This window comes from Macaca mulatta, chromosome 2 (assembly GCF_049350105.2).
Source record: "Macaca mulatta isolate MMU2019108-1 chromosome 2, T2T-MMU8v2.0, whole genome shotgun sequence".
NCBI lineage: Eukaryota > Metazoa > Chordata > Mammalia > Primates > Cercopithecidae > Macaca > Macaca mulatta.
The window spans coordinates 161,410,271-161,423,272 of record NC_133407.1 but is presented as its reverse complement, the minus strand read 5'-3'; the positions used below and the strand labels follow the sequence as shown (position 1 = coordinate 161,423,272).

At 41.1% G+C, this 13,002-nt stretch overlaps 1 long non-coding RNA gene across 1 annotated transcript; it reads right to left on the bottom strand.

The window, feature by feature from the left end:
- Positions 1–4: 4 nt before the first annotated feature.
- Positions 5–12,712, bottom strand: LOC144339397 (uncharacterized). The gene is made up of 3 exons (XR_013414381.1): positions 12,592–12,712; positions 8,786–8,857; positions 5–73 (listed from the first exon to the last, which is right to left on the bottom strand). It is a non-coding gene; the product is annotated as an uncharacterized LOC144339397 (long non-coding RNA).
- Between the last annotated feature and the right edge of the window lie 290 nt (positions 12,713–13,002).

The window sequence follows — 13,002 nt, the reverse complement described above, 5'->3', positions numbered from 1 at the left end:
TTACCATGATGCCCCATCACCAACAAATACTTCAGTGTGCATTTCCTCCAAACGAGGATCTTCTCCTGCAAAACTGAAATACAGCCATCAAAATCAGGAAATTGGCAGGTCATAGTGGCTCATGCCTGTAATCCCAGCACTTTGGTAGGCCAAGGCAGCAGGATTGCTTGAGGACAGGAATTCAAGACAAACCTGGGCAACATAGCGAGACCATGCCTCTACAAAAAAAAAAAAAAAAAAAAAAAATTAAAATTTAGCTGGGCATGGTGGTACACACCTGTAGTACTAGCTACTTGGGAGGCTGAAGTGGGGGGATGGCTTGAACCCAGGAACTCGAGGCTACAGTGAGCTATACTCATGCCACTGCACTCCAGCCTGGGTGATGGAGAGAGACCACGTCTCTAAAAAAATAAAAATTAAAAATAAAATTAAGCAATTAGGAAATTAACACTGATACACTGGTAGCATCTAATCCCCAGACACCATTCAAATTACCCCACTTGTCCCAATAATGTCATTTATGACAAAAAGATCCAAGCCAGGTGAGGTGGCAAGCACCTGTAGTCCTAGCTACTCAGGTGGCAGAGGCAGGAGGATCTCTAGAGGCCAGAAGTTCAAGGCCATGGTGTGCAATGATCATGCCTGTGAATAGCTACTGCTGGGCAACATAGCAAGACCCCATATCCAAAAACAGATCCAATCCAAAATCATGTGCTCCATTTAATTGCCATTTTCCTCTTATTTAATACCTTTATTGAGACATAAATTGAAACATACAACTTACTCATTTAAACTGTACAGGTGAATAGTTTTATACCACATTCACAAATGCATGTAAACCTCACACAATTTTAGAAGATTTTCATCACCTCAAAAAGAAGTCTCATACCTGTTAGCTATCACTTCTCCAGCCTCCTCCACACATACTTCAACCCCTAAGCAACAACTAATTTACTTTCTGTCTAGATTTGCCTGGTCTGGACATTGATATATGTGGAATTATATAATATGTGGTCTTTTGTAACTGGCTTCCTTCACTTAGCATAGTTTTCAAAATTCATCAATGTTGTAGCATGTGTCCGTATTTTATTTCTTTTTGTGCACAAATATTTCATTTTATCAATATATCACACGTTGTTTGTTAACTAATCAGTTGATAGATATTTAAGTTGCTTTCACCTTTTGACTATCAGGAACACTGCTACTATAAATATTTGTGTACAAGGTTTTGTGTGTATATATGTTTTCATTTCTCTTGGGTATATACCTAGGAGTAGAATTTGCTGGTTCATATGGTAACTAACTCTATGTTTAATTGTTTGAGAAACTTACAGACTGTTTTCTGAAGAGGCCACAGCATTTTACATTCCCACCAACAGTGGATGAGAGTTCCATTTTCTCCATATCCTCACCCACACTTGTTATTATCTGAGCTTTTTTAAGGTTAGCCAACCTGGTGGATGTGAAATAATAGCTCATTGTGGTTTTGATTTGTATTTCCCTGATAACTAATGCTGTTGAACATCTTTTCATGAGATGATTAGCCATTTGTATTAGGTTGGTGCAAAAGTTAGTGTAGTTTTTGTCATTTAAAAATAATAACAAAAACTACAATTACCTGTCTTAGTCCATTTTCTGTTGCTTATAACAGAATATCTGAAACTGGTAATTTACAAAGAAAATGAATTTATTTATTACAGTTATGGAGGCTGAGAAGTCCGAAGTTCAGGGCCAGGCACAGTGGCACATGTCTGTAATCTCAGTATTTTGGGAGGCCAAGGCAGGTGGATCACCTGAGGTCAGGAGTTTGAGACCAACCTGACTAACATGGTGAAACTCCGTCTCTTTACTAAATACAAAAAAAAAAAAAATAGACAGGAGTGGTGGCACATGCCTGTAATCCCAGCTACTTGGGAGGCTGAGGCAGGAGAATCACTTGAACCCGGGAGGCAGAGGTTGCAGTGAGCTGAGATCGTGCCATTGCACTCCAGCCTGGGCAACAAGTATGAAACCCTGTCTCAAAAAAAAAAAAAAAAAAAGTTTGATACTGCTAAAGGCTATACTATACTAGACATGGGATTGCCACCATGTCTGGCCTGTCTATAGTTTTCTTATGACACCTTTGTCTGGTTTTGGTAGAATTGGTGAATTGTTATTAATTCTTCTTTAAACCTTTTTTTTTTTTTTTTTTTTTTTTTTTTTTAGAAATGGTCTCACTCTGTTGCCCAGGCTGGAGTGCAGTGCCCAATCTCAGCTCACTGAAACCTCCGTCTCCTGGGTTCAAGTGATTTTCCTGCCTCAACCTCTCAAGTAGCTGGGATTACAGGCACCCACTACCACCCTGGGCTAACTTTTATATTTTTTCAGTAGAGACAGGGTTTCACCATGTTGGCCAGTCTGGTCTCAAACTCCTGACCTCAAGTGATCCACCTGCCTTGGCTCCCCAAAATGCTGGTATTACAGGTGTGAGCCACTGTGTCCAGCCTTCTTTAAATCTTTAGTACCATTCAGTAAAGCCATCTGGGCCTGGGCTCTTCTCTGTGGGTAGTTTTTTAAATTACTAATTCAATATCCAAACTTATTATAGGTCTATTTAGGTTGACTGTTTCTTCTTGAGTCAGTTTTGGGAGTATGTGTTATTCTAGGAATTTGTTCATTTTATCTATGTTATCTATTATTGGCATACAATTGTTCATAGTATTCCTTTATAATCCTTTCATTTCTGTAAGGTCAGTATTAATGTCTCCCCTTTCATTTCTGATTCTAGTAATTTGAGTATTCTCTCTTTTTGCTCTTAGTCTACCTGTAGGTTTGTCAACTTTGTTCATCTTTTCAAAATAACAACTTTTGTTTCAATGATTCAATGTAGTGTTTCTCTATTCTCTATTTTATTTATTTCTACTCTAATGTTTATTATTTCTTTCCCTTTGCTTGCCTTGGGTTGACTTTGATCTTCTATTTTCTGTGTCTTAAGGTAAAAGGTTAGGTTATTGATTTGATATTATCTTTTTTGGCATAAGTGTTGACAGCTATAAATTTCCCTCTAAGCATTGCTTTAGCTGCATTCCATAAGTTTTGGTATGTTGTTTATTTTCATTCATGTCAAAATACTTCCTAATTTTCCTTTTGATTTTTCCTTGATTTCTTTCTTGATTTCTTCTTTGACCCATTGATTATTTAGGAGTATGTTAATTTCTACGTATTTGTAAAGTCTTCCATCCTTGCTCCTGTCGCCCATCCTTGTGACTCCCACCTCCACCCTCCTCACCCCATCACCTGCCCCCCAATGCTCAGTCATTTACATCCTGTCCTAGACCACTGCCACTATCCCTTTACCTAAGTACCTGCCCTCTCCACGCCAGCTATGCTCCACCATGGTGGGTGGGCACCTACCCATGGAGAAGCCAACTCCAACATCTAGTTTCGACCATCCAAAACCAATATCTGGGCCGGGCGCGGTGGCTCAAGCCTGTAATCCCAGAACTTTGGGAGGCCGAGACGGGCGGATCACGAGGTCAGGAGATCGAGACCATCCTGGCTAACACGGTGAAACCCCCTCTCTACTAAAAAATACAAAAAACCAGCCGGGCGAGGTGGCGGGCACCTGTAGTCCCAGCTACTCGGAAGGCTGAGGCAGGAGAATGGCGTAAACCCGGGAGGCGGAGCTTGCAGTGAGCTGAGATCCGGCCACTGCACTCCAGCCTGGGCGACAGAGCGAGACTCCGTCTCAAAACAAACAAACAAAACAAAACAAAAAAAAACAATATCTGCTGTTCTTGGCCCTACTTAATGGATTTGGGGCTGAATTGTTAAGGAAGGAGAGAGGAAGAGGGAGTGGAGGGGAGAGTAAAGGAAAAGGAGAGAATGAGAGAGGCAAAGTGAAGAGAAAACTTGTTTTAAACATGCTTGGGTTGGGCTGGGCACAGTGGCTCACGCCTGTAATCCCAGGACTTTGGGAGGCTTAGGTGGGTGGATCACGAGGTCAAGAAATAGAGACCATCATGGCCAACATGGCAAAACCCTGTCTCTATTAAAAATACAAAAGTTAACTGGGCATCGTAGCGTGTGCCTGTAGTCCCAGCTACTGGGGAGGCTGAGGCAGGAGAATCGCTTGAACCCAGGAGGCAGAGATTGCAGTGAGCCGAGATCGCGCCACTGCACTCCAGCCTGGCTACAGAGCGAGAATCCGTCTCAAAAAAAAAAAAATTGCTCAAGTCGGGTGGTGGTGGCATGCACCTGTAGCTACTTGGGAGGCTGAGGCAGGAGGATTGCTTGAGCACAGGAGTTCGAGGTTGCAGTGAGCTATGATTGCACTACTGCACTCCAGCCTGAGTGAGAGAGCAAGATCCTGTCTCTTAAGAAAAAAAAAAAAAAAAAGATGTTCTAAAGCGAGCTTGTCCAACCCACGACAGGACCCACAGGCACCCAGGATGGCTTTGAATGCAGCCCAACACAAATTCGTAAACTTTCTTAAAACATGAGTTGTTGTTGTTTTTTTTTTCTCATCAGCCATCATTAGAATTAGTGCATTTTATGTGCGGCCCAAGACAATTCTTCTACCAATGTGGCCAGGGAAGCCAAAAGATTGGACACCGCTGCTCTAAAGTCTCCCTCTGGGCTCTGCACTCTGTCCATCACCCCATTAGTGCCACTTGACAATCCTCTGTCCCAAATAATAATAACAGCTAATATATATTTAATGCTCACCATAGTCTAGGTAGTGTTCCAAAGACTTTATAAACAAAACTTATTTAACTTTTTTAACAATCTCATGAGGTAAATATTATTGCTATCCCCTCTTTACAGAAGACTGAGTGTAGAAAGATGAAGTTACTTGCGCAAGGCCGCATGACCAGTTAGTAGAGAAGTGAGGATGTGATCCAAGCTGTTTGCCTCCAGGGCCAATGCTCTTTCTTAACCCCTACACTTTACTAACATATGCTCAGAATTCCTTCCCTCAGCTATTCTGACCCCTTGAAGCAGATACGTAAGGGAGAGTTGAAACACTGGTTGTTTTTAAATAGCCATTACTAACTCTTACTGCCTCAGAATGGAGAAGCTATCCTATCCATCTGCCTTCAGCTCCTAGCACATAAACAGTCAATAAGTGAACTAAAAGATCTCCACGGGCTGACTAGTATTAGTACTCTGGAGCTCTTAGGTAACAAGAACAACTAGAGACAACTCTACTGGCTCAGTAATAAGAATTCTTTTCTGAGCAATGCAAAAACATAGACACACACACATTGGTAGCTCTTTACACAAAGCAGTTGATCAAAGATACATGAAACTCCATAATTAGGGTGATTAGATTTACTTTAACCTGATTTTGGGGTGGAAAGTCTAAATACATCACACATTTACAAATTAATCTAATAAGCAACATACAAAACCTATGCAAAGAGAATGACACTCATGCACTGCCATAATGATGTTTTTGTCAATGACAGACCACATATACAACTAGGTCCCATAAAATTATAATGCAGCTGAAAAATTCCTATCACCTAGTGACATCGTAGCCATAGTAAAAATTTAATGCAATGCATTACTCACATGTTTTTGGTGATGTTGGTGTAAACAAACCTACCTTGCCACCAGTCATATAAAAATATAGTGCATACAATTATGTGTAGTACATAACACTTGATAATGATAATAAACAACTATGTTATTGGCTTATGTATTTACTGTACTACACTTTTTATCATTATTTTAGAATGTACTCCTTGCACTTTTTTTTTTGAGTTAACTGTAAAACAGGCTCTGGCAAATCCTTCAGGGGGTATTCTAGAAGAAGGCATTGTTATCATAGGAGATAACTCTATGTGTGTTTTTGTTTCTGAAGACCTCCCAGTGGGATAAGATGTGGAGGTTGAAAATAGTAATATTCAGCCAGGCGTGGTGGCTCACGCCTGTAATCCTAACATTTTGGGAGGTCGAGGAGGGTGGATCAGTTGAGGTCGGGAGTTCGAGGCCAGCCTGACCAACATGGAGAAACCCTGTCACTACTAAAAATACAAAAATTAGCTTAGCATGGTGGACCTTGCCTGTAATCCCAGCTACTCAGGAGGCTGAGGCAGGAGAATCGCTTGAACCTGGGAGGCCGAGGTTGTGGTGAGCCAAGATTGTGCCATTGCACTCCAGCCTGGGCAACAAGAGCAAAACTCCGTCTCAAAAAAGAAAAAAAAAGAAAAAAGAAAAAAATAGTAATATTGATCATCCTGACCCTGTGTAGGCCTAGGCTAATCTCTGTGTTTGTATCTTCATTTTTAACAAAAATCTTAAAAAGTAAAAAAATTAAAAATAGAAAAAAGCTTCTAGAATAAGGATATAAAGGAAAAATATTTTTGTACAGCTGTGCAATGTTTCTGTTTTAAGCTAAATGTTATTATAAGAGTCAAAAATTTTTTTAAATTTAAAAGTTTATAAAGTAAAATATTACAGTAAGCTGAGGCTAATTTATTGTTGAAGAAAGAAAAATTTTAAAATAAATGTAGTATAGCCTAAGTGTACAGTGTTTATAAAGTCTACAGGAGAGCACAGTGAGTCTCAGGCCTTCACATTCACTCACCACTCACTCACTGACTCACCCAGAGCAGCTTGTAGTCCTGCAAGCTCCATTTATCACACCATTTAAAAACCTTTCATACTGATTCTTACTGTACCTTTCTATATGTTTTTTATTTTCTTTTTTTATTTTTTTAGGAGACACAGTTTCACTCTATTACTCAGGCTGGAGTGCAGTGGCATGATCGTAGCTCACTGCAACCTCAAACTCCTGGGTGCAAGAGATCCTTCTGCGTCAGCCTTCTGAGTACCTTGGACTACAGGCACATGCCACCATGCCTGGCAGATTTTCTTCTTTCTTTCTTTTTCTTTTCTTACCTTTTTTTTTTTTTTTTTGCAGAGATAGGGTCTTGCTATATTGCCCAGGTTGGTCTTGAACTCCTGGGCTCAAGTGATCCTCCTGCTTTGGTATCCCAGAGTGCCTGTTCTATGTTTACATAGATACACAAATACTCACCATTGTGTTATGATTGCCTACTGTCCTGTATTCAGTATGGTAACATGCTATACAGGTTAGCAGCCTAGGAGCAACAGGCTATACCATACAGACTAGGTATGTAGTAGGCTGTACAATCTAGGTTTGTGTAAGTATAGTCTATGATGTCTGCACACTGACAACATTGTCTAATGGCATATTTCTCAGAAGGTGTCCCCATTGTTCAGTAACATGTGACTCTACAATAATTCACTGTCCAAAATAAAAGACTTGAACAAATAGATAAACATATCCTGTTGCTGGTTAGGTATACTTCATGTTAAAGAGAACATAACAATAAACAAAAATAAATAGGAAAAAATATCAAGTAACGTGTGCAGTGATTCTTGATCTTGCCTGCATATTAGAGTCTCTTAATTTATAAATTAACACCAAAATATCCAAGGTGGGGTACCACTGCAGATCGATTAAAAAATAATCTCTGGAAAATAGTCCAGGTGATTCTGATGTCAGCCAGGGTTGAGTGCTAGTGTGATATAAAGAGAAAAGGTTTAATGGAAATACTAGCTCTAATTGAATTAAAAATATATCTTAAAGTATAAAATGTATTACAAAATATTCCACTGAGCCAGGCCAGGCGTGATGGCTCAGACCTGTAATCCCAGCACTTTGGGAGGCCAAGGTGGGCGGATCACTTGAGGTCAGGAGTTAGAGACCAGCCTGGACGATATGGTGAAACCCCATCCTACTAAAAGTACAAAAGTTAGATGGGTGTGGTGGCACATGCCTGTAATCCCAGCTACTCAGGAGGCTGAGGCAGGAACCTCCCCTGAACCCAGGAGGCAGAGGTTGGAGTGAGCTAAGATTGTGCCACTGCACTCCAGCCTGGGTGACAGAGCAAGGTTTTTCCCCCAAAGGAAAAAAAAAAAATGTGAGCCAAATTTGTTTAAGCCAGATAGAATAAAAGCAATGTGAAAAAATATTTTTATTTACTAAATGCTCTTGAAATACTGCATTTTATTTTGGAATATAATCAACAATTTGGATACAAATTTCATATATACCATAATGAATTACAAATTGGTTAAAAAGTGAAAAATTGGAATAATTTAAAATCAACTTTAATGCAGATTTTTTTTTTTAAAAAAAGCTTATTTTAAAGGATTAGGAGGTGGTGTTTGAATTAGCCTTATTCTCCAAGAATTGTTGGGATTCTCAGAGAAATGAGAAAAAGATAGACCTGCAACTGGATAAACTGCTGATGGAAAGAGTGTTTGGAAGTTTCTTGGCCATTAACAGCTGTTAAAGGAACAAGTTTCCCCTAAAAAAAAAAAAAACGGTCTTCCCTCAGCAGTACTCTTGCAACCAAAGGAAAAAATTACATCTCCGAAATATCTTCCCCGCCAAATTTGAAATGGAATCTGGAAGCAAGAATTTGTATTCTATTGCAAATATTATTTTGCCTGACCCCAAAGGGAGAGACAGAGAATGTACTCTTGCCTTGCAGAGTTGAGAGACTCAACCCCTACTCTAGCAGGCACTCCTAGAATTTTCTGCCACAGACTGTGTTTTTGCAGAGTGTGTGGCCACTGGTATTGGGCCAAGTCAAGATTCAGAGGGTATGACCGTGCCCAGGGCTGTGGGCAGGGCTTATTCTGTTCTTTCTGGGAAACAGATTTCCTCCCCTACCTGAGGGAGAGAATCAATCATTATCTGTCTAGTTTCTCATTTGGAGAGTTCCAGAGACTCATCCTGGGCCCTGGAGGCTCAGAGGCTTACCTTGTTGGACTTGAAGTTCAGACGCAGTGACGAGTTTCACCCAAGGAGCTATCCAAGCCCATCCCTGCTGCTCTAAACAATATGAGAAGTATTTCATGAGGAAAATAATGTGCTAACGTCGGTGGATTATTTAACAGGGAGATACTTCTTGAATACTGGCTTACTGGGAATGTTTTAGATAGGCTCTTTTGGTTCAAGAGAATTTATTTTATGTCACAGGGATTCTTTATAAAGATGCATTTGCTTAGAAATCTAGAAAATGCCAAACAGCCAGGCTTCATACAGGAAAGGGGCCCACACAGAACTGGGTCTCACAGTCAGAATCAGAATCCAGGCAGCTCTAAGAACCTGAGGAGCTGTGGTAATGGGTTTTTGTTCTAGGGCTCCATCATTAATGGGTCTCAGCTGTTCCCCAAGCAGCTGTCTGTACTTCTCTTTGTGTCTACTTTTCTGCCAGCTTCAACTGGCGTTCTTTCTTCTACTCTATATAACTCCTCTCTACCTCACGGTGTACATCCTTACAGCTTCTGTTTTCTCAGAACATTGAGCTTCCATGGCCCCTGTTGTGCCTCATCACCCCTCTCCTTCAGGCCTCACTTCCTGCTCACTACATAATTCTCTCAGTATTTCTCAGTTCAAAGCTGTGAAAAATTTGATTGCCCAGATCCTCTTTTTGCCCCAAGACATGTCACAGGACACTGGCCAACTTAAGGTTTAGCAGTTCTTGGGTGAGCTGCCCAACCTTAGTCTAATCAACCTAGTGTAAAATGGGTCATCTGGGGGTGCTCTTTCAGTAGGAGCTGTGGGTCAGTCTTAGAAAGGGCTCTGATGCGGCAGGCATCTAATCCACATGACAAATGGATGACTGGATGGATAGGTAGATAAAAAGCAGAAAGGCAGATTAGATAGATAGATAGATAATAGATAGATAGACAGATGGATAGATAGACAGATAGATAGATAGAGTTAGACAGCCAGATAGAAATACATAGACTGACCAGCATATTTGTCCTTAGAGAAGTAGGGAGAGATTAGGGGAAGAGATTTAGAGTGGGTTGAACAATTGAGCAAGGTGGGAACGGCATTCACATGTTGAAATATTTTATTTTATTTTAATTATTATTATTTTTGAGATGGGGGTCTCACTCTATTGCCCAGGCTAGAGTTCAGTGGTGTGATCATGCCTCACTGCAACCTCTGCCTCCTGGGCTCAAGTGATCCTCCCACCTCAGCCTCCAGAGTAGCTGGGACCACAGGCACACACCACCACACCTGGCTTTTTTTGTATTGTTGGTAGAGATGGGGCTTCACCATGTTGCCCAGGCTGGTCTTAAACTCCTGAGCTCAAGCAACCTGCCTGCACTGGCCTCCCAAAGTGTTGGGATTATAGTTGTGAGCCACTGTACCTAGCCAACATGTTGCAATATGTTAGAGATCTGACCCCTACCCTTAGGAACCAAGTAATGGACAGGTCCTGGCTGGGCTAGCTATTAATGCTAAGTTTCATTTTAGAGAAATAAGAGATTTCTCCCAAATTCTTCCACACGATTCTGGCTATTTCTTCATGTAGGGCTTAGTATTCTCCAGAATTTTCCTATAGAATCTGCCAAGGTTCTTCTCCCAAATGAGGCAGTCATGGAAAGTACTTAGAATGGAGCCTAATTTGTGGTAAGCACTTGGCAAATGAGCAATTATTATTATAATCTTCATTAATTTAACAAATATATGAGCAGTGTATCACTTATGGGCTACATTTGACTGCATATAATAGACCCAAATAGGTTAAACCTCTATATTTGGGTTAACCACCCCTGTTACATCCCCAAATGAACAGATGACAACATCTCACATAATATCTCACCACCTTCATATAATAACAAGTTTAAAGGCAGGTAGCCCAGGGCTGGAATGACAACACACAATTCCTTCTCCTTCTTTCTGTTCAGCCGTCCTTAACATGGTTTTTGTCGTCTTTCATCTGTCACCACATAGGCAAATAGCCCTAATCCTTGTCACTTCTAGCCACCCTAACCACATTTCAGGTAGAAAGAAGGAGGAAAAGAGGAGGAAGGGACAGTTCTCTTTGCACTGTAAATGTTTCTCAAAAATGCCCTAGGCTATCTCATTGGCCAGGATTGTCTGACTGATACTTGGAGCTGCAGGGGAAGCTGGGCACAATGCTACCCTAAACAAAACCAGGATTCTCTTGGTAAGGAAGAGAAAAATGGATATAGGGTAGGAAACTAGCAGTGTCTCATCCAGCTCAGACACTGAGAAGCACAGTGCCAGCCCTCAAAAACAGGTGGAGGAAAGAGATAAGTGAGAAATTGTAACAGTGTAATAAAGATTACGATAGAGGTGTTATTGTGGATGTGCATAAAAGGGACACGTAACTTGTACTTGAGAGGTCAGGAAAGCCTTGCTGAAGGAAATGATAGCTGAGACCTGAAGCATGGGTAGGAGTTGGCCAGGGAAGTGTGAGAATGCACAGATGTTCAGAGGTGAGACTGGGTCTTTTCTTGGAGCACAAAGAAGTTTAGTGGGGAACAGAGTGCATCATAGCGAGCAGTGAGGTTGGAGGTGAGCAGGAGACAGAGGATGGACTTCCTAAGCCACTTTAAGGAATCTGTATCTGTCTTCAAGGCACTGAGAAGCCACTGTGGGTGCAATTTTTTTTTTTTTTTTGAGACAGAGTCTCAAATCTGTTAAAAACCTGTCACCCAGGCTAGAGTGCAGTGGCACGCTCACTGCAACCTCCGCCTTCTGGGTTTAAGCCATTCTCCTGCCTCAGCCTCCTGAGTAGCTTGGATTACAGGCGCCTGCCACCACGCCTGGCTAACTTTTGTTTTTTAAGTAGAGATGGGGTTTCACCATGTTGGCCAGACTGGTCTTGAACTCCTGACCTCAAGTGATCCGCCCATCTCGGCTTCCCAAAGTGCTGGGATTACAGGTGTGAGCCACTGCGCCTGGCCAGCCACTGGGGGCTTTTAAGCAGAAATTTTTCTTGCTGGTTTTAAAAACTGGAGTGGGAAAATCATTCAATCACAGCAATTATTTTTAAGTGCCAGTAGATTACCTATCCCTTCTTAATGCACCAGGAGATATACAAATGCACCTCAGCCAAGTCCTCTCCCCTTGGACAGGGGTGCCCCCAGCTGGCCATTGCCTTCAGAAGCTGGAAGCCATGTTTGTCTAAACCTCTTGTTAACGTTTTGAATTTCCTTCCCAACGTAATTCTATGGGATAAAATTAGGCTTGTCCTGGAAATGCTACCCCAATGAGGAGGCATCACTTTCTATCTTCTTTATTCTTCAATGTTTATGCTCAATAATAAAGATTCTTTTTTAAGGGTCAATCAAGTTCATCAAGGGTATTCTACAAGGCTAAATACATACAGAAATCATGAGTAACCTAAATAATCTCTAATATGTTTGATTAGATCACCTAACTCTAGATAGAATGTTCATTTTTCTTGGTTTAAAAAGGGCTCACACATTTGATTAATCTCCCAGTTTACAAGATTACAAGTTTATCACTCCTGGACACTGGCACATTAGCAGGGACTACTACTATAGCAGCACTGGGTACATTATCACTTCATTTCCCAAACTAGTATCTTCAGTGTACAACTTATTATTAAAACAGGATCTTGCTCTGCCACCATAGCTGGAAGGCAGTGGCACAATCATAGTTCACTGGAGCCTCAACTTCCTGGGCTCAAGAGATCTTCCCGTCTCAGCTTCATGAGCAGCTGAGAATACAGACAAGCACCATTTCAAAAAATTTTTTAAAAGACTGGGTCTCACCATGTTGCCCGGGCTGGTCTTGAACTCCTGGGCTCTTGATCCTCACGCCTCAGCCTCCCAAAGTACTGGGATTGCAGACATGAGCCACCACACCTAGTCCAGAGTACAACTTATAAAAGAATGACATATTAGAAAACACCCTTTTTATTACTGCACTTCCTTGGTACATTTCAGTCTTAAGTTAAAGCAACTTTTCAAAGACAAGGGCATTATATTTTCCAGGCAGCTGGAAACAGTCATTTGCAACCCACTCTCCAGCCCATTCCTGATTTCCTTCTCTATTTTTTTTTTCATAGAACTTTATCACATTTTCGCATACCATATAACTTACTGCTGTCTTCCTTCACCAAATAAAAGCTCTTTAAAACCAGGTATTTTTGTTTTGCTGAGTGATGTAACAATAGTGGTTAA